The 22,238-nt window shown below is 42.5% G+C and overlaps 1 protein-coding gene across 10 annotated transcripts in view; it reads left to right on the top strand.

The window, feature by feature from the left end:
• CARMIL1 (capping protein regulator and myosin 1 linker 1) overlaps positions 1-22,238 on the top strand; it is a 183,442-nt gene that overhangs the window by 46,431 nt on the left and 114,773 nt on the right. Inside the window, exon 1 of one of the 10 annotated variants that reach the window (XM_035316854.1) lies at positions 11,599-11,714. The exons of the other annotated variants lie outside the window; for them this stretch is intronic. The gene's annotated coding sequence lies outside the window, so the exon portion shown is untranslated. Of the gene's footprint in view, positions 1-11,598; positions 11,715-22,238 lie in introns of those variants that run through there. 10 annotated transcript variants of the gene reach the window in all.

Genomic DNA, 22,238 nt, shown 5'->3' with positions numbered 1-22,238 from the left:
GGGCTGCTGCAGGGAAAGGTGACTCCATCCCAGGCAGACCCAACACACCTCTGCAGGAGAGGGCTGCCATAGAATCACAGAATCATTAAGGCTAGAAGAGACCTTCAACATCATCTGGTCCAACCATCACCGCACCACCAATATTGCCCACTAAACCATGTCCCTAAGCGCCGGGTCCTTATGTGAGGTGTGTGTCGCAAAAACACCGTGTTTCACCTGCTCTTCTGGCAGAGCAGGTGGAACTGTGCTGGGAGCCTTCGTTCACAGTCTGACAGAGGAGCTCAGGTTTTAAGGCTGTGCATCACATCCTCCAGAACTGTGCATTTTCACTTGATAATTTTCTGAGTTTTGAGTTGAAAAATTGGTGATGTTTGCACTTGTTCTTAAAGCAGTGGGTGGTTTTTATTTGTATTCTGATTTCTTAGCTTTTAGAATGAACTTTAGTAGCATATCCAGGTTTTTCTGTGTAAGCCTGAAGGCTCATGCTCAGATGGTTTTAGAGAATTTACAAATGCATTTGATATTATGAGACTTGGCAGTAAAATGAGGAAAGGTAGGTTAACGTCCATTCTCAGTTCTGCCTGGAGTGAGCTCATGTAAATTCTCAGTTACCTCTTAAAGGTCACCAGGTTGCAGTATGAGTCATTGGCTTGTGAGATTGTAGTTTACTCCTATTTTGTCCTGTTGGGAATTCTAGCGTTGTGACAGGAAATTAATGTTTTCTTATCTAAACTTAGGAAAAAAAAAAATAAAAAGGCGCCAATATTTTGGAAAGTATTCTCAAAATGAGGATTCTGAAATACTGGCACAGGCTGCCCAGAGAAGCTGTGGGTGCCCCATCCCTGGAGGTGCTCAAGGCCAGGCTGGATGGGGCTTTGGGCAACCTGGTGGGAGGTGTCCCTGCCTATGGCAGGGGGTTGGAACTGGGTGGGCTTTAAGGCCCCTTCCAACCCAAACCATTCTGGGATTCTATTATTCTATTTTTGGGGAGCCATTGAAATTTTAATAATGATGTGAAACTTTTCTTTTTTAATTAACAGTTTAAGGTACTAGTTAGAAATAAGGCACATGACTACTCTTGTGAATAAAGAGATGGAGGGCAAAACAATTGGCACAGAAATGACATGTTTTAATTCATTTTAGTTGAAAACGTAAAGTTTTTATTTGAAGTATTTTTTACTGTCACTTTCTCCTTTGCCCCCCGCCCCATATTTTTTTTTTCATCTGCCATATGCTGCATGTCTTCTTGCAAGAGCACTGGAGATAGATCAGATCTAAATATACTTTTTCTCAGCTGTAGCACAATGTGGCTATGATCCTGATTGGGACTTGAAAGTTCTTCAGGATAAAAACATTAAGGAATCTGATGCCATATTTGAAACGGGTCCTTTATGAATATGGGAGGTGCTTTGAGCCTTCCGCAGAATCAGCATTTCTCCAAAATCTCATGATATTTCAGTTGAATAATGTATCAACCGAACTCAAGGGGTATTAAGTAACAGATATGTTACTTACATTCTGTTACTTAAAGAAAAGTAAATGTATGTTTGGACTGTATTTAAAAATCTGAAGTTCAAGTAAGGAAAACAGAATTTGAAGATGTGATAAAACTGCCTCTTGAAACTTTTTTTGCCATACTACTAAAAGCAACTCCTCCCATAGAGCAGGGTCTTGAAGCAGCTCTGACATGTTTTAACGCTGGCATGTTGAAGCAGCTGTATCTGTGGGAGGTACACCATTTGGTGGAGACTGTCCTGTGTTTGTGCTGTGCATTTTTTTCATCCCAAGCAGGACTTGTGGCTGCTGTGGGTTACTCAAAGCAGGTAAGCAGCAGTCATGAGCTAAGGCAGCACAGTCTGAATTGCTGGGAGGAATCACAGCCATGCCTGAGTGCTGGGAGGCTGTTTCCTTGGTAGGTAAGAGTAAGCGGGGCGTTTGTCTGAGCTCTGTTCTGCCTTGGCCTGGAAAACCCAAGGTATTTCAAGGCAACCTGTTCTTCTGTTATTTATAATTGTAATGATGTCTAGATGCAGTTTTCCAATGCAATTATCCACAGGATTCAATGTGATGGGGAGAGATAGCTGGGCAAGCCTTGACCATGCTAGGTTGGATACTGGAAGCTGTATAGCACAGAAAGGAGGAGCTGAGAGCAGCCAGCAGTGGCTTCATCATGCCGTGGCTGGGCTGCTTCCAGGAGCCGGAGCTAGTTTGGGTTTTTTTATATGCTACAGTTTGTGCCGTCTAGACATAACTGCGTATTTATTGTCCAAGGCATTATCTGTTTCACAAATTTTAAAACAGGCAAGGTAAGGAAAGATGATGAGAAGAGGGTACTCTGAAGCACAGGGACTTGCCTGGGTTTACCGACAAGGTCTTGGACAGGCTGAGATCTCACACATCTCCATCAGGGTCCTGCCGGTTGGCTGGGACAGCCTCTTTGTAGGTTGTTCCTGATCATTCAGGGGATGAAGAGCTCTTAGTTTAAATGGAGGTAAAGAAATGCAGCAAGCTCTAAACCTGTTGACAGTGTGGTGTGGATAGCAGTTAGGGGAATGGCAAGCAAGTTTCCTTTGTCCTTTTGTTTTTTGGGCTATGCAGCAGCATTGTAGACTGTGGAAAGGAGAGCTCACTCTGAGATTCCAAATGCAGCTAAATATGGGCGAAGGTCCAGACTTCAAGTACTGCAGCAGGGTAGAGGGAAGTGCAGTATATATCTAGCTTTATAGCTAATTTTATAGCACTTATGTGTATGCAGAAGCACTTAAATTTCACAATTCTGTGCTGTCCAAGAATGCACAGGAGCTTTTATTTAGCAAGACTAATAAGAAATAGAAACCTACTTGGATTTACTAGATGAGCATGATTTTCCCCTTCTTTACCTTCTTGCCTTTTCACGTCCTCCCTGTGAACTGTTTTGGATTTGTGGGTATTCATTTCACAGAATCACAGAATCACAGAATAGCCTAGGTTGGAAGAGACCTCCAAGATCACCGAGACCAACCTCTGACCTAACGCTAACAAATCTTCCACTAAACCATATCCCTAAGCTCTACGTCTAATTTCATTCTGTTAGTTTCCTTGCTTTTTTTTTTTTTTTTTTTTTTTTTCCTGCAGCAGAGGAATCTAGAAGTACAGCTGGGTTTTGTTTTAAATCTTAATAATGAATAAATAAATAAAAATAATTAATTTCTTCTTAAGTACACAATCTTTGTCTGTAGAATTTCGGGCTTGGTGTTTATAGAAAATAAACAATAACTTCCAGTTCAGGAATGTTATTGTTCATGTTACTGCAACTTACTGGAAGAAATAAGATCTGATTTACTGTCTCATTTTAAGGATATTTTGATTCTTCTTTCTAAATCAAGCAACTGTTTTGTGGATTTTTGTTGTTGTTGTTTATTTATTACTGCTCACATCTTGGCAGATAATTTTGTGTCTCTTACTTATCATGCTGTTCTGAATCTGTTGTTTGTGGGTGGAGGTTTTTTGCTAGCCTTTTTTATTTTTTTTTTTCTCATGGCTCATATTAAATCTTTTTCCCATCATAGCATCTGCATTTTTCCATCTTCCCAGTGAGATGCGTTAGCAGGAACATTCTCACGTAACTGAACTGGAATAGTGATGTTTGCTTTCTGTGAGTATCTGACATAAATTCTGTGAGGAGGACTGAGTGCTGCTGGACCTGCCTACATCCACCTGAGGCTATCCCCGCTTATATTAAAGACCTGCAGAATCCCAGGTGTCTAAAAGGAACTTAACTGCCCAGATTCCACCAGACCTCCTCTGACCAGCTATAAGAAAGCCAGCTAGATAGTGATAGGAAAGGAGGGAGTCAGTAGGGAGTAATAACTATGGGTGTGTAAGCAGAGCTTAGTTTGGACTCTGTCTTGCAAGAAAATCCCCGCTTTGCAGTGCCGTTATTAAAATTCATGTTTCCTAATTTTTATTAAGCCTTACTTTTTCTCAGTTAAGTCTGTGGTTACCTTTCAGCCACATAAAACGCCAGCTGGACTGTTGCTACACATCCTTTTTGCTCTGCCCCTGCGTGGATAATATATACCAGGTGTTGCTGTTCTGAAGCCAGTCCCAGAACCTGTGTTCCCATGAGGCTTGTTCAGAACAAGGAGGCATAATAAGGTTTAAAACAAACAAAGCAATTCTCCTTCCCCTCCAGAAAGTGGTGTTTTCATGGAATTGTCACCGTGCGGAAATATTTAACTGAAAAGTTAGTGCAACTGCAATCTCCAAGTCTTTTGGCAAGCATTACTGTGCAAGTACCTGTTTGAATAAGCTCTCGTGGAATAGGAGGTATCCACCTCTATCAAAATGTATTAAGATATTTATGAATGAAAGAAAGCCTTGCTAGGGAGGTCTGGTTCACTGAGTCCAGTCCCCTGATGTTACAGGCACCCCACACCATATGATAGGGCTCATGTATTAACCAAGCTCCACCTTAGGCTTCCTGCCTCCACCGCTCCCATCTGATGTCTCCCTTTCCTGGTGTGAGGAACCTTCTAATTGCAGACACAGATGCACTCACAGTCAATTTAACCAAACTTGTTCTTGTGCCAAATTAAACCATTTTTAAATGAAATTTAAGGAGCTCTTCTCTTTTTTGAGGCTTACTGAATGCATATGAGGGACACTCAGAGCCACCTCAGAATGCAAATACACCATGCTCTGTCTGGTATCCTTGCACACCGGTAGTTATTTTTCCCCTTAACCACTTCCTGATGAGACTTTTAGACTTAATGCCGAGGATATCCTGGCAAATCTTGTCTCAGTGTCCTAGGTGAAAAGTGGACTTGTGCAGTGGTCTGGTCTTTGTAGGACCTCCTAGCAACTGTCCTGCCCACCTTAATGTTCTTCTTAATTCCCATCTCTACTCCAACAGAGTCTTGCATGAATTAGGACTGACATATTTTCTTTGCCTAAAAACTGAGCTACTCTGTTTAAAAAGAGCGTCATGTTGGTCTGTGATTTGATTTGATTTTTCCTGGTGCTGGCAAACTGATGCTGTGTTTTATTCTGTTTTCCTGTAACCTCTTTCTTTAATTACGCCTCCCGTTCCAGCATGTTCCAATGCCATATGCTTCTACTGAGGTGATTTTTATTAGCAGCAGTTGCCTGGATTAGTTGTTTTTGTTTTCTGCTTCCTCTGCTTTTTTTTGTTTGTTTGTTTTTAATGGATTTATTGTGTTTGAACACTTTAAAGTCATGTATCACCCTACATTTAACAGTTTTATTGAAGCCCTTGCACCTAGCCTTGCAATTTCATTTGCCCGTTCTTTAAGAATCTGTAGATGGTGATTACTGAGGTGTATCTGGTTCTCAGTGCATTAGGCTCTCTGGGTCTTGCTTCTGTTTTCATGCTCTGTGCCTCGCAGGCATCTTGGATTTCCCAGGCTGGAAAATAAGAAGGGCAATTCCATTTGGAGACTGCTGAAAGTTGCCTGTAGGACACACTGATGTCAGCTTCTCTGTGCAAGTGCTACGGGATGCCTAAGTGAAATTTTCATTTCATTGTTTAAAAGACACGGTGACGCTGTAGGAAAAAAAAAAAAAAAAAAAAAGCTGTGTTTTGACTTCTTTTTTCACCCCAGTGGAGTATTTCTCCCGCTCCTCATCCATCCTCTGTGCTGTGCCGTGTGCTTTGGAGGCTGCAGCAATGCCTCGTCCCGGGACTGCCCCCCTCCAGGTGACCCTTCCAGGCACCGCGTCCTTTTGCCCAGGAAGAGGCTTGTGCTCGCACAGCTGCTTTGCTGAACTCTGTCAGTGTAAAAGGAAACAATTTCTCTGCTACCTGTCAGGATTTCGCAAGGACAAAAGAGGCAGAAACATATGGCTGGGTTAAGAAATGTGAAAGCAATGTGAGCCTTACCTCCATCTCACCCCAACGTGCCCTTTGGATGTGTGGAGTAAAGCTAGGAGTGGGTGAGATGTGAATGATGGAAAGAGCCAGACTGACTCAATTTGGTGAGCTCAAATACTCCATGAGGTTTCCACTGGGGGCTTTGTTCATGGCATGTCAAAGTCCTTTGAGGTTCGTAAGCAGCGTTTCCCCTTCTAATGAGGTGAGCGAACCTGCACAGTCTCCAGTTTCACTGCAGAACTGTAGGCATAAGCAGGTAAGAAAATGAAGCCACCGGAAAAAGCGTATCTGAAAAAAGGAGTGTGACTTTGCATGGTGGTTCTTTCACTACTTTTCTTAAAAGAAAAAATAAAAATAAAAATTTGAAGCTCAGCAGATGGCCACATATGCTGCTGAGACTGTAAAGATGGAGGCTGAAGGTGCTCCAAACCTTAGAAAGCAGTTACAAATCCCATTGAAGTCAGGTTGCTGTTTTCAGAGGGAGGCTGGAGGGCTCTGGGCAAGGAAGGTTTTTGAAGCTCACGCAACATCAAATCTCTAGCAACGGTGTTTTCCTTTTTCTTCCTCCGGGGGCTGGGACTGAATCATACAGATTAAAATTTTAGAATTTGAGTTTAAAACGTACAGTTTTAGAATCTCCAGACCTGAGAAAGGAAGTGCTGTCATTCTGAACACTAAAAGTTATGCAGTGGGAGTGATGCTACTGCTTCAACAGCTGCCTGCCCTGGGACCCTTCTCTTTGGATTGCCACTGGAGAGGCTTGTTCAACTCTACTCTTGTTTTTTTTTTTTTTTTTGTCATTGTCAAGCCAACTTCTTTTAGCCTTTCACAGAGCAGAGAAGGAAAGCCTTGCTCATATTTGAAACCTATAGTTGCCTCAAGCTGTAGCTTCCTGTGCTGTGTGGCAGAGTGTCTGATAATGAAAGATGAAAGCTTTCTATTTTGGTCCTGTGAATGTGGCTTGTGTTTCGTGGGCCAGATTGGTTGATTTCTGTGCGTTCCTTTTCAGTGCGTTCTTTTATCTTGGGGAAAGGGGAAGGAGGGAATAGCAACTTCATTGAGATGCTAAATTTAGAGTGTTTAGAAAAAAAAAAAAAAAAAAGTGTGTGTGTATTCAGGGTCTTTCCAGCTTTTCAGACTCCAGGCACCTGAAAAGGCTGATTTATGACTCAGCACATGAAGCCGAAAGGAGGGTGTCCAGGCACCAGAAGCCCCCTTGCTCTTCTCCCCAACAAATCTACCACAGGCAGCAAATCTGTGCACCCTTTGACACACGAAGATAATCTTTCTGTTTGTCACTTGAAGCATACGCTGCAGATATAGCTGTCAGTGGAGTGTTTCGATCTTGACATGCTTTAAAATACACTTTGAAAGCACACCCAAAATCAATTACAGATTTTTAAATTTTATGTGCCTCGTACAGTGAAGAGCTTGACACAATACAATAGCTTTTATTTTCATAAAAGTGGTTTCTAAGATGAGGTACAGCAGATTGGTGCTTTTTTCCTGCTATGCAAAGTACAGAGATAATGTTAAATGGAAAGGGGCGAGTGCGGAAAGAGGAAATAGAGGAGGGCTCATCATTTTCTGCCTCTTGGGTGTCGCGTTTGCTTCTTTAGATTACCTGGGAAACTTGATGGTTGGAACTCTAGCTATCTAAGTACTTCTACGGTATGAGCATAAAACCACAATGTGGTTTGTATATTCTTTTTCCAAGCCCCTTTTCATTGGGTCATACTCCACCACGCTTTGCTCTCAGATGTTACAATTCCCACATTCTTTTCTAGCTTGGTCCATACCTTCATAAAAAAAACATCTCTGCACTACGTTGTGGAATGAAATACTGTATCTGCTCATGGTTTGCTCCTGCTCTAGGAATATTCCTGTGGAGACAGAAGCCACATACTTGTGTGCCCAGTGCTTTAGAGCAGATGCCACCCTTGTTCTCCAGGAGGCCGTAGCCCAGGATGTGATTCTGGCAGCAGACCCAATCCAAGAAGCTTTCCTGCTCAGGCTGCCCTCTCCCTCTTCACAGCTATCCCCTTCCAACCAACGTTGTGACATTTTATATGATGAGCTCCCAGATTAGGAAGGTGAGAACAGCAGAAATGACAAATGGTAAAGCTTTGTACAAGAGCTGACTTCATGTGTGTTCTGCAATGTGGGCTCCGTGTTTGGTTTTACCTGGTTATGAAAATACAAGGTTCTTACATCTTCCTATCCATCCGCACTTACAAAATAGCATAAAGGGCATCTTACAGGTTTTTCTTTTGATCCTCCTTGTTGTAATTCCAGGTACTGTAGTCAGAAGACATACAAAAGTACAATTTATTCAAAACCAAAGTGATGAAAAGGAATAGATGCTTGAGAGCTGCACTTGGAGCATACTTGTAGGGAGTTGCTGCTGTGCTCTCTGTGTGCTCCGAGACTAACAGCCTCTCGCTGCTACAAGACCTTTGCACACCGGTTCCCCACCTCTCCCCAGCACTTTAGGAAATTAACGTACCCTGGCATTACGTACACTTGAGCTGGCATCGTGATAAGTGGAAGAGGTCACGCTGAAGCCCGAGCGGAAGCAGACTACGGCTGGTGTGCAGGATACAGCGCAGGCATCACCCGGTGTGCCCCGGTCTGCGGCTGGGTGTGCGTGCCGGCCGTGCTGTCCCAGCGAGATAAAATCACAGGAGGGTGACTAAGACGCCTGGCTAAACATTTGCGGAATCTGGTTAAGCTGTGGCAGATTGATCATTCACAAAAATAATTGGCTGTTATGCCTGCCCTGCTTGTTTAACATGAGACAGGGAATTGTTACGCTGTGCGCTGCGGGCTGGTTTTGTACAGCTCGGTACCTGCTACCTTCCCACGTGCCCAAACTTTTTCAGCACTGCTGGAATTAAATGTTTTTCCCTTTAAATGAAACATGTCCACAGCCAAACAAAATCCCCAGGTGAGCGGGGTATCCCGGTGCCCATGGGATTGCTGGAGGGTGGCCAGTGGGGCCAGTGGGGCTCGCTGACCGAGGATGAGTGTGGGAAAGCAGCAGCATTTAGGCCTAGAAATGGGAAATGCTGAATCCTGCTGGTAGTTGGCTATGCACAGCCAGAAGCACTTTGAGAGCAGAGTCTGAGCTCCATAAAACAGCTGGTGACATGTCTGTAGTTGAAAGATGGTTTTGGCTTACAGTCCACAGCCCCACTCAATGAGTTACAGAGCAAACTGCAATGATTTTTTTTTTTGCATTTTGTTTGGTAGATGGCTCTTTTTCAATGGTGTTTGGGATAAATGGTGCTCTTCCCTTTTTCCTGTCTCCCTTCCCTCTGGCAATATAGTGCAGTCATTTCTCTGCAGGCTTACTGCTTCCCATTGGCTTTCTTCCCTTTCTCCTGCTCGCTGCTTGGAGCTGAGTCGGTAACTGGCATTGCCTTCTTCAGAACAGAGCGAGGAAGAGAGGGGATCTAATGGCATCTCACAAACGTGGGCAGCAGCAAGGTCCCACACTGCATCGGTGGGGTATTTCCACTCTTAAAGGGGTTTTACGGAGTGGGGAAGAACTCTGTCAGAGTCAAGTGCAGCTGCAAAAGGGCTGGGTAAAGCCACAGAGGAGTTCTTCTTAGCCAATGCCTGTTTGTTAATGTGTCATCTTTATGACAAATCGGAGTCGTGGAGGGAGATACAACTACAGGAATCGGCTGGGAATTGCTGTAAGTGGAGACACCCCCAGTCATTAATGAATTGGCAAGGTAATGTCTTTATTAAAGCATCCATTTTATTTTTTCTTCTGAGAGGCAATAATAATGAGCAGCAGTAGTTCAAATATTGGTTACATTGTCTAAATGAAAGCAAAAAAAAAAAAAAAAAAAAGTTTCCAGCAGTGAATTACTGCTTTTATTTATTTATTTATTAGAGGCACCACTAATGCTGCTTTGGTATTGCAAATCTCCACTGCTGTCCAGACGTATGGCTGCTGAACTGAGGGGAAATCATGGCAGTTCAGCAAAAATGAATGAACAAAAGAACTGAAATGTGTACTTAATATAAGAACATTGAAGCACGCCCCGAGGAAGAGCTGGTGTGCTGCCTGGAGTAATGCCCATCTCTTTGTAGGAAGGAGATTTCATTGCTGGAAGATTTTTCTGGAAGTCTTCAAGTTTTTGAGACAAATTTTTGCCTTCAGTAAAGCACAATGGCAAAAAAAGCAAGGAGCTGAAACTTTCTGCTGGTAACTTTTTATAATTTGCAGAAGAACTTTATTTAATATCCTTGCTGAGCAAATTTAATTATTGCTGATGAAAATTGGGGTTTTAATACATATGTGACCTAAGGCAAACAACTTTGAAACAAGCCCGTTCCTGAATTTTTCAGTTTTAGCAGATGCCTTGTTTCAGACAAAACTTCAAATACCCGTGACTCATGGCCACCAACCAGAAGTATTCTGTTGTTCCAAAGGGTACAATGCAATTTTTTTCTTTTTGTATTTTGGGCAGTGATTTGTGGCTGAAAAGCATGCCAGTAGTGCTTCTAAAGGTAAATGGGGTGCCATCATTCAGTGGATGGAGTTTCTTTTTTTTGCAGGGATGGACTCTGGTTTGGATTCTCAAGCTGCTCTTCGTGGGGTTTCTCCTGTTTTGAGATCACTGAGATTCAACGGTGTGGGGGCTCTCACAGCTGGTTCAGAGGCTGTGATGGGAAGGTGTAGCCGATAGTTGGCATTGTTTGTCACATTTCCCTCATGGGGAGCATCAGGGCAACAGGCATCAGCTAAGCAAATGGGCGGAATTTGCCCAGCCTCTGGAGTGCAAGTATTTCGCCGTTCCTGGGTAGCTGGGCAAATGACTGCGTTGCCTCTTGTCTCCTTCCTCAGAGGCACGAATTTAGTTTTGTGAAGGGTGTGGACTAGAGCTGACTTCCCCAGTGGCTCCGCTCACCTGCTGACAGTGTTGTAGAAGGAAGATAAATTGCTCGTCATTGCAGTCTGACGGCTGCCTAGGGAGCGGAGTGGGATTAATTCCCAGAGTTATTCCCTATTTCATCTACCTGCATGGATGCTCACTGCTGAATTTTTAACTCCTTTATGGTGATGAAAAGTCATATAACAATCTGTCTTGTTCATTTGGTGTAGTTAACATACTACGTAATACAATTATTGTGTTGTTACTTGTATCTACGAGGAAAAACTCTGGATTGTTAAAATAAGCTGGTAGTGCAGCCCTGTTGTATATGGTGGAGGCCTTAGGGGTATGATCTGTGTCATGGACTTGACTTCCAGCGAAGAAAACCTTTGCTCTTCAGCAGGTGCACTGCCATTCCTATTACACCTACCTCTACAGTTTGTTCAGGGCAACGGTGGATATCAGCTAGTTGTATATTTTTGTTGTGTTTGTACAAGGCTCTTCTCTGGTGGTGAACCTAATTCTGGAGCTGCTTTATTTAGTTATTTGTTTATTTAAATGCATGTGGTAATGTACAGCTGCTCTGTCATTAAGGATAGGCCGTGAGGTGTGTTTACCTTGCACTGCAGCTCTCAGTCAGCTATTCGGGTGTTACTGCGTGGATGTGGAGAAGCAGTAGCAAAACAGTAGCTTGCACGAAGACAGAAGATACATCCTGAAGAGCCTCAGGGGCGGTTAATAGACAATTCCTGAGCTTTTAGCTGTTAAGTCAGCTCTGGCCAGGTTACAAAACATGTTTTTTCTGGCAACGGCAAGGCTCAGTGAGCCAAAGGCTTATGAACAGTTAACAGGAGCCTTTCTGACAGACTCAGGCAGCTGGTGGGGAAGAGCCTCGAAGAGGAGGAGGAGGATCTTACCTGGGTTTCCAGCACTGGATGTTGATGGACATTTAGGTAAGCTGGGTTTGCGGTGTGTATTTCTTGTTTCAAAGCCGTATTTCTCTCGTGCTTGCTTTTTAGTGGCAGGATTAAATACTGGGTGGAGGAGTTGAACACAGCTGGTAGCTGCCGGGAGGGAGGGGGTGCTGCTGGGGGTGTGCAGCACGGGGCTCCTGACAGTCAGGGCACAACATCCCTTGTGTTAACATCCTACGTGCTGCTTTATGGACGTATCAAAAGGAGCCCCTGGAGGATGTTGTGTATTAAAATGCCTGGGTTTAGGTTGCAATTTATTAGAAATTTTTGCTGAAGAGCAGAGTGAGCTGTTGGTTTTGGTGGGTGGGAGTCTTTATTTGGGACCTTGGAAGGGAAAACTCTTTCATAAAATGAAGCTTCATTGCTGCATGCGGTTCTGGGAGAGATGCTGTGTGTTTTCGGACTGCTCTCATCGGAAAGCAGTATAGTGCTAAATGCTGGGACTCACCTGAGATACTCTTATTACATTCTCTGTAAGATTTGATGCACTCAAGCACATTACCTTTTACGGAAAGAGCATTTGCTAATTTTATTTTAGTAATCTGCAAGGAGTTGCTAACTATACCTAACAAATGGGCTGCTACCTGTGTTGTTGTGAAGAACACTGGACGAAAAACTTGGTGATGTTTTCAGCTTACTTAGTACCAAAGAAGTCCTGTAGAAAAATGGACACTTTTTTAGTTTCACCCTCCATTGTGTATTTTTCTATGAATGTACCTCTATGAGAAAAAAGAAATCTGAAAAATGCCTTGATTTTATTTTCCCTTTATTTACTTATTACTTTAGAAGTAAGAGGACTGCCAGGCTGTATGCTTTCATGTTTTTCCCTTTCTATTTCACCATCTGAATATGTAATCTATACTTCTTGTATCAGACAAGTTTTTACTTCCTAGTCTTAGTGGAAACAATGTCTTCTTCCATGATGCTGTCAAGGGTACCATATAGGTGACCACTGCAAGCAAAACAAACTTTGTGTGAGCATAGTCAAACATTTTTTTTCTGATTAAAAGCATCTTTTTAGACTTTTTTTTTTTTTTTAACAGCACGAACCTTTTAGAAAACTGCCTTAAGTGTGAATGTGCTTGTCTTGGCTGAAGTGATAGCCTAAATGGAAGCTAAAAGCACACTTCAGAAGCCACTTGTGTATTGGGACCTGTCAGGAGTGCCAGCGTTACAACCAACTTGACCAAGATGACATGCTTTAGGTATGTTAGGGCATAGGAACTAGGCATGCTACCAGGTTAATTAGCCCAAGCTTGAAGGTTATTTTACAGTTAAGTCATTTCTTTTCTTCAGTCTTCTTGAATTTGCTTTTCAATTCTGTGAATTAGCATCAATACACATGGGAGGACATTTTCTTTGGATCCTGCACTAAATTATTCTGAACAATGAAGAAGCTCTGACACTGAGAGGAGTTGCATGTCTCCTCATCTATGCTGTTAATAGGCTTTTCACAGTATATTTTTGCACCTATTCGAAGAAGTGATATTAGCCTTCCAATTACTGTCCAATCTCTTTGATTATGCTGATGAGCAGTTATGCAACATGTCTGAGTAGCTTCCTTCCTCTGAAGAACGGGCAGGGGCTGACAGGACAAGTGTTCACTGCTGCATTCAAATTAACTCTCGAATTGAAATTCAGAGCTTGGGCTATGGATGCTCTGGGCAGGTACCCGGTAAATAAGGATAAGAGGCTGCTAGCTCTTAATGAATGTGGTGTGGTAGCACAGCGTCAGCAGAGCTGGATTGTGCTCTGGTGCTTCTGAAATGTGGAGCGTAAATTCGTACATCATTTTCATCTTCTGTCCGTTGTAGGAAGGGGTAACTTTTTGTTTTCTTTTTAAGGTTAATTAGCTCAAATGGTACTGACTGTTCTAGTGGTTGAACAAATATGTGCTTCTCGGTGCCCTCATGACCTGCTGTTCCAGCTTCCAGCCTCTGCTACTCCTTCAGGGACCTCCACAGTTCCTCTACTGCAGTCCTTTGGACGTGGAAGAGCTTTGCCAGACTTAACCAGCAGAGACGTCTCCAAATGAGGGTTCTGTGTCTGCTACAGCGCTTGGGGATGAGCTGCCAGACGATAATTACCAGAGTGGAGGGCTGCCAGGGCTTGGTCTATGTACCTAAATCACAGAATGACTCAAAGTCATCCAGATGTGGTATATTGCTGGCTTATCTAGACGTGCAATTGCATCACCCTCCCTCTTCTGCAGTAAAAATACCCACGTCGTATCTGTCCCTTCCCCCCCCCCCCCTTTTTTTTTAAGACAACTTAGCTGTCTGTTTTCTTTGTGGGGTTGTCCTCTTGAAGACAACACGTAGAAACGCAAAAAGGTGGCAATTAAAGTGATTGGACTTGTCCAGCTCCTTAGCAAGGACCCTCCCTCCAATACAAAGTGGCCAAGCTCTGGATGATCTAACTGCGCTATTTTTTGGAAATACCCATTTCTGTTTGTCATCTTCCCCTTTGGCAGAGATTGCTGCTTCCCTGATAGGGTTGGTGATGTTGACGTGGGCATCCATACTTGCATTGGGCTCTATCACTGGGAACTGCCACAGCAATTCACAGGGCACTGTTATGCCACATTTAATCTGGATTAATTGCAATCCCAAGTGCAGATATTTAACTCTCACAGAGACCTAATTTGGTGTGTGTGTGTATGGTAGCTCCTGTTTAGATGAGTGGACCTGTGTAGGTGGCTGGGTGGCGGTGGCATTGCTGGTACTGGAGCAAAGTGGTAGGATTCGCCCTTTTAGTGATAGCCCTACAGTTACAGCGGGCAAGCTCTATTATGAAACTGCATTGTAAGGCTGCATATTGGCATGTGAACTTTTAAGTAACCCCTTCACTTTCTTTAATGCTTCATGTGTGACCTAGTAGATGGATGTTGAGGCTTATTTAGTGTTCCTTGTGCTTCAAACAGTTTTATGTATTAATACGAGGTATGAATTTAGCTGTGGTTCTGCAACCATCCACACTGAAATACTCCTTTTGCTACTGGAGGAGTAAGGAGTATGTTTCTCACGCGAGTCAGTTCAGAGGATCAAATGTTAAAGTGACCTGGAAATTTTCATTATTTTTCTGTTGTCACTGCTTTTCATTCATTTTTCCCCCCACAGAGATGTTCTGTTGTTTTGCTTGTTGCTTTTGTTGGTTTTAGAAGCTTCCTGGCTTTTCTGTAAAAATTATGTAGTGTCCCAGATCTGCCAGTTATGAGCTTCTCAAGCTAGGGGCACAGGAACAGGGGGGCGAACCTCCAGGCATAAACCTGGTGCAAATAGCACTGAAACAGCTGCAGACAAAAGGGCAGGCTGTGCATTTGAAAACATAAGATTTGAGTGCACTGGGATTGAAATGTAGGCATATGAAAGGTGACAAATTTAGCCCAGGGTAAACTTGCCTTTGGGAGAGAGCTTAGTCTCTAGGACATGTCATGTGTTCACAGCTTTTAAATCAGGACAGTCTGACTTGGCACAGATTAACCCTTTTGAGAACCCCCTTACTCAGTCTCTCTAACCCATATTATCTTTTGGTTTCTCTGGTCATGTTATCTGTTTTCACTTGGGGAAGAAAAAAAATCAGAGTGAAATATTGAAGGCTTGGTGTGTTTCTCTGTGATTTCCAATTCTGTTTTGGTCCAGTTGAAAATATGTCTCTGACGTGTATCCTGGACTTGTGGAATTCACAGTCACATCTAGTCAAGGTATAGATATAACATGCGGTGGGTATAAGGGTGATATATTAAGTAAAAATTTTATAATATTAATTATTAAGTAAAAATCTTGGTATTGGGCATCTGTTCTTCAAAGGGTTATGCCTACCTGCTTCTGGCATCTGCATTTTTAAATTTGGGCCTTAATCACATCCATGTTACTTACTTTATGATCACGATAATGTACATTACGTTTGAGGTAAAAAGACAGTTTTATTTATTCTTTTAAGTACATTGGGTAGTGCCCTTGCTTGATCAAAATAACATCCCCTGGAGCTTCCTTGCTCAGAGTGAGGTAGATGTAAATAGAGTGTGCCGTTGGTTCCTTCTCCCTTACCGCTACTTTAAGAAAAATTTGTACCTGGGGGCAGAAGATCTCTTAATTTATTTTCTGGCAAATGGCTAACGGGAAATAGTGGATCTTTCAGAATTACTTGGAACTCTGCAATGTGATGGAGTTTTGAAAGTCAAAATGCCTCTACAGACATGTTGACTTGGGTACTTTCTTCTTGTCTTCATGTCTTGGTGCATTTTCTGTGTGAGAAATGCTAGGATTTAAGAAAGGGAGAGAGAAGACATCTCTGTCCAGTCAGAGAAAGAAAATAAAAAATGTTGCTGTAGATAAATGGAGTGATCACAGGACCCCAACCTAGAAGAAACAGAAGGTAAAACGAGGCAGTGGAGTTTTTGTTTCCATGTTGCCGATGTGGTAGAAGGTCTTGGGGTTTGATGGTTGTATTTTACTGACATCACTGATGGGCCTATCTGAATAACGGTGTTAATAGTTTGGTAATATAAGAGTTTGTGTGTGGGTAGAGTTCAAATCTTCAATGTATCTGGTGCTTTGCTGGGTACAATTTTCAGTAAACCAGTTATTGAGACCATGGATTGTCCATAGACTCTGGATCTTCCATCCATGGTGCGTTTGGAAGCTGATGTGTGTAATTCAAAGGCTTTTAAAATTTATTATTTTAAAAAATTCTATTTTTATTTGGTCAATATTTCTTTTTGATCGAAAGATCAAAGCTCAACAACAACAATAAAATGTTTAGAATTTTAGACAGGATCTTGAGAAGAGATAAAAAATTAAGTGGTTTGAGAAGTCATAACTTACATATATTGATCAGCAATTTAGACAGCTCAAATGAATTATCATTTTCTTTCTGACTTGTGTGAGAAGATGAGCAAAATTGACTGAATCAAGTTTGTTAAGTAACTGATGGATGATTTATAAATCCAGCAATAGCTGATCAATTGAGAATTTTGTTAGGCTAAGGATGATAGTCACATTAGAAGCAAATCTGGCTGAACTGGTGTGTATATCTTAATAGCATTCTTAATAACTGGTGTAAACTTAAACTTGCGATTGCAAACATTGGTCTTGAAAGTGGAGATGGATTGTTTGTAAATCATACTATAGCTTTATTTGTGAGATCTTGCTCTACCTAAACTAAGTATAAAAATGAAGATAAAATATGAAAAGAGCAGCATCAGTAGTAACTAGAAGGCCTCTACACTAAAAACTGAACATTTGCAGTAGTTGGTCTGAAGGGAAAGCATTTCACATTATTGTGGAATATTGTTACCAACATTTGGTTTTGGTCTTGCAGTTAAAAAAACCCCATTCACCAGCATTAAGAATCAAAGAAACCTCAACTTGGCAGAGAAAAAAAAAGTGTGAGGGGGGGAATAACAGCAATATTTATGTAAGATAGTTCAAATGATTCTTATATGGTTTTCTCTCACTTACATTGGCTTTGAAGCCACGATGATAACATGCTGGAGTTAAAGTGGTGTTCAAAGGTTCCCTATATTGGGCTGATGGCCTTTGTGGTTCTGTTGTTGTTTTGTTCTGTGTATTTTATGCCAGTGGTTTAGTTAACGGTGTACCTCAGGAACAAAGACACAAATGGTGTGCGTAAATGTCCCATGTCAGAGTTGAGAAAGTAAAGCATTGAAAAAAACAAAACAAAACAAAACAACAAAAAAAAACACATGAAAAGTTTTGTCTATCGAGCGTTGAATTTCATGAGAACACTTCTCAGCTTTATTAAAAGCAATACATCTCCTGTAGTAGGAGAGACAGCCATACTATTGAACAGGCAGCAAAAACAGTCCTAGGGATTGTGTGCTTAAAGTTTTATAGATCCTGGCTTCTTGGAGTTTTGCCTGTACGAATTCGCTCTGTTTTCATCATTAGTGGAGCTGTGTCAGTAGCGGGAGTGTGTTGTTGGGAAAAACAGAAGCCTAGAAAGGGCAGGCCATAAACTCTGTCAGGATGCCCTGTCACTTGTGTTGCCATCGTCCAGGAAGCCATAAGTTTCCTAGCTTGTGTCTCAAAAAACCAGGATGACTTCAAGCAGGGCAGAGCTCGCTCTCGCCTAGAAGACCATGGATGGGCGTTTCTAGACGGTTAGCTCATGGAGAGCACCATGCTCCTGTGGCTCTACTGCTGTTGGTAGCCAAGCTGGCATGTTCAGGTGACCCAGGCCTGTTGGGATCACTGACTTGCCCACGGCCTGTGTTTGTGGGTCCATCCTGTGGCACTGGTGGCACGCGGGGCCTAGGCTGGGGGGAGCTGCTCCCACCTCAGCTGGGCTCAGCGGCCACGGCGGAAACCCTGCTGCTGAGCCCGGCAGGTCCTGACCCTCACCTCTTTCCTGTGGTCTTGTGTCAGCTTTTCAGATACAGCTTTTGAATCTGTGCTGCCTACCAGGGATTGATTTTAGGGTGCGTGCAGGAGCGATCTCTTGAAATCAGCATCTGACGTGCAGGAAGCAAGCCGGGAAGGATCTAGTTCTTACACTTCTGTTGCTTGTGCTGACAGGGCGAGGCTGTGGTTTAAGGCTGCTGTAGTGAAGTAACCTTTTAAAACAAATAGCTCTCTTCTTGTTCGAGACTCTTGTGCCATGGTTTTGAAATGAACAATGATTAAGAAGCATCAAGCATGTGGCTCATGGCTTACAGAACCAAAACTCCTCAGCCACAGAAGTGATCTGAGAGATAGTTTGACTTAGAAGACCTTTGCATCGGAGTCTTGTGGAGATTTTATTGAAAGAAAGCTTTTTTTTCTGATTTTTTAAATTTATTTATTTATTTCAGAGGCAAAGATAGTTTACAAAGCATTAGTGTCCTCTGTATAGGACACTAAAGCAGAGCTGGCTCTGGTGATTTTTTTGGGTAACAAGCATAACACCTTCTATTTGACTTCTAAGGTCAAAGAGAAGAATTATTTGTTGCTTTTGCATTTGATATACTGTAATTTTTAGGTTTTAGAGTGGTTTCTGCCACTTTTGGGAGTGTAATCTCCATTTGGCCATTATAAGTCAATGTTCTTCCAAAATAAATACGAGTATTTTGTTATTACATGCATTTTGTCAGGTTAATGGACTCTATAAGAATCTGTATGAATAAAGCACTGGTAACATGTGTGACACATTTAAGAAAAATCCTTACGAAAGTAGAAAACATTAAAATATCTTTTATATGGGGCAGGAGCATACTCATTTTTAATAATAAACAGCATTAGATAATTGACACATATGGCTTTTAAAAATGAGTATATATAATAATAACCCTCTAACAACAGTTACTTCATGGTTTTTGCCCAGTCCATGCAGTGAATGCTTCTGAGGCAGACAAGACAGTGTATCTGTGGGGACTGGGGTGAAACCTTGCAAGCATTGTTTGCAGGACGTTTGAGGCAAAATTGCTTTTCTGGAATGTGGCAATTCCTGAATTTCCGTCTAGCCGAAAGACAAATGCAATCAGCTGTGCCACTGCCTGAATCTGCAAAGCTGGCCTAGCCTCCAGGTTTCCTGCTTGCAGATTTCTCAACCACTGTGCGCAGAGAGAGAGCAGGTGGAGGGAGTGCGAACTGGGATTCATCTGACTGGTGCAGAATTTCATAAGAAAGAAACTCTACAGTCTGACAGCGTGCCTGTACATCAGTGTTGGACCTGTGTGGGGGCAGTGGGGCCATTGCTCACACCTGTTTTTTATGGCTGCTGTGGCTGTAAGGGTGACAGGTCTGCCAAAGGAGCTTTTGTGTTTTCCCCAGTTAATCACTGCCCGAGCTGATGGGTGAGTGGCCAGCACTGGTTCAGCCAGCAAAGGATGCCTCAGCCATCTTCAGTTCCCAGGGGTTAAAAATAAGGTACCAGAGATGTGGGAAAGCTGTTGCATGGGGGAATGGCAATGGGCAGTGAGAGGGATGGGACCCTGCTAGTTCTGCTTTCTCATGCAGGGAGAGAGAATAGTTCCTTTTCTTCCCATTTCTGGAAGGCACGTTTAAGCTTTAAAATAAATGATCTCTTCAGCAGAGGGGAAATGTGACACCCTAGGAATAAACTAGCTGTAAAATGATTTTCTTATAAGATGTGAAACAGTTTAACAAAAATCCAGGTTTGGGGGTTGGGAGTATAGTGGTGGCTTTTAAGGCTTTTAAACGACCAAGCGTCTGGTTCCAGCACTAAGCACCATTCCTCCCTTGAGAGAATGAAAGTCTTAAGATGCCAGTATAAAAGGAGATGAAGATTTGCAGCATACCTCAGATGATTAAGGATGGAGTGGCTGTCATAGTCATCTTAGTGCCAATGTGTACTTTGTATTATACAGATGGAAAAAGGGTTTTGTGGAGAAGCATAAGCAGAAAAAGGAAATCAGAGTGCACCTGAGGACTGCACTGAAGCTGCTGAAGTGATGTAGAGGAGCCTATCTTCACTAACTCCTTCTGGAGATGCTCAGGAAGAGGGTGTTGTCTTGCACCCTCAGCACAGGCTGCTTTAGGAAAGAGCTGTCTTGGCTTGGAGGTTTTCATAGCTTTCCATCCATTGGTTTGGTTTTGTATTTCAGTTTGCCTGGGACATTGAGGGGTGGGATTTAATTCTACAGATTTATTAAACAGACATCTTTTACTGTCCCTTAATTCGTGCTGCTATCCAAGATGAAGGTTGTTGAGACTGCGGTTTATGGCACTGGGTATTGAGGAAAATTGTTTTACCATGCTTGTTTGTTTTACTTTTGGGAAGTGTGGCTTACAGTCTAAATAGAACATAGTTTACAATCTAAAATACATTTTAATATTAAGTGGAGCTAAGTGCACTTCACTAATTGAATCTTCATATAATTGTTGATAACTAAAAGCCAAGTGCAAAGGGTTGTGGAAGAGTTTCTTATAAAATGCTTGCATTGTGGATCAAATTGCAATTCTCCTGTCCCTGAAGTTTTTGTGTTGCTTTCTGATCTTTAACATTTTTCACAGTGGTTGTGTATAGCATACTTATGAAGAAAGCAACCCTCTCTCCAAAGAACCCGTTTGCAAAATATTTAGTATGGCATTTCTGCAAGACGAAATTAAAGAAGATAAGAATAAAAGTACTGCAGAAGCAAAATCTATTTCCAGCTGCCTCTGCATAGAGACAGCATCATATGCAGCCCACCAAACTGCTTCCAGTCTTATCTGCTGTCCATTAACCCAGAAAGAGACTCAGGATGAGAAGAAGGGTGTACAGACGTTTGTGTTGTTCAGTCCCTTATATCTTCAGAGGCTTAAACCAAAAGCAGGTGCTCAAAAGTGCACAAGGAAACTTGCTGTTAATGCCAGGGATAGGTAGTGTTAGGGTTCTTCTGAAGAGAAAATGTGCTCTTCTTATGATGGAAAGAAGTAATGCGAGAGCATAAAAATGGTTACTCAGAAGATGCTGGAGTCCAGGGTCTTCTGAGTTTAAAGTCGCCTGAATGTTTTTGACCTACTATTTAGAATGAGTACTGGGGGCTTGGATGTTGTGAAAGGCTAATATGTGGGAAATGTGTGCTAGTACACAGTGCTTTGTGAGGTGAACCTGAGCAGTGAATCTGTATTGTGTCTGTGTACAGAGGTGAGCGAAAGTGGAAAAAGATCTGAGATAAACATGTATTCTCACTAATGTGTTAAGAGAGCTATTCGTGTGTAACAGACACAGAAGGAAAACCCCTTTTGGATTATATGGCTCACTGGTTAGTTAAAAAGTAACGTGTGTTATTCCCCCCTTCTCTGTGCCAGCCATGGAGCAAAATGCTGCAGCTCGTTTCCTGTTTTCGTGGCTCAGGGCAGGCTGTGTGGTGAGAGGAACAGCAGGGAAGTTTTGCAGTCTGTAGGGGTTGCCTTGGCTCCAGCACTCGGTATTGGACATGGCTCACAACGTGGTGAAAATTCATGTCATGACTGCGTGAGAAGCTCTGCGGTTAGTGAAAATGGTAGGATACAATACCAAAGTCTCAAGTGCAAGTCGGGGTGTTCAGTCTGCACAACTAGTGACCACATCCCAAGCTGCCTCATGGGCAGGGGCTGCCCTTGGGGTGCTTCCGTTGCTGGAATCTGGCCAAAGGTGTGAGCCCGTCTCAGCATCTTCTGGGATCTCACCTGTACCAGGGTAGCGAGGTTGGCTACACATTGCAGACAGGGTTGTATGTCGTATATGAGTGTGTATATTTATTTGTTCTCCAGGTGTTAAAGAAGCACCCTTTATAGATCATTCTCGAAGCTAGGAGGCTGCCTAAAGTTGATAATGGTAGAGTTGCTACAGCTGGAGAAGGTAATGAAAAAAAACGTTGTGGCCAGGAGACCTTGTTTTAAGTTGCTGACAAACCTCCATGCCCCATTGTTTCCTCTCTGAGGGCAGAATTAGAAGTGGTTTACTTCAAGCTTCTCTTTCAGGCTTTGCTACTTATTTTGCCTTTTTGTTTATTTGTATTCAAGCTTCGTTTTGTCAGCTTTAAAATAAGGATGTATTTTTTAACCTCCTCTTCTG

Source organism: Oxyura jamaicensis, chromosome 2, assembly GCF_011077185.1.
Source record: "Oxyura jamaicensis isolate SHBP4307 breed ruddy duck chromosome 2, BPBGC_Ojam_1.0, whole genome shotgun sequence".
NCBI lineage: Eukaryota > Metazoa > Chordata > Aves > Anseriformes > Anatidae > Oxyura > Oxyura jamaicensis.
This window is presented reverse-complemented; position numbering and strand designations above follow the sequence as displayed.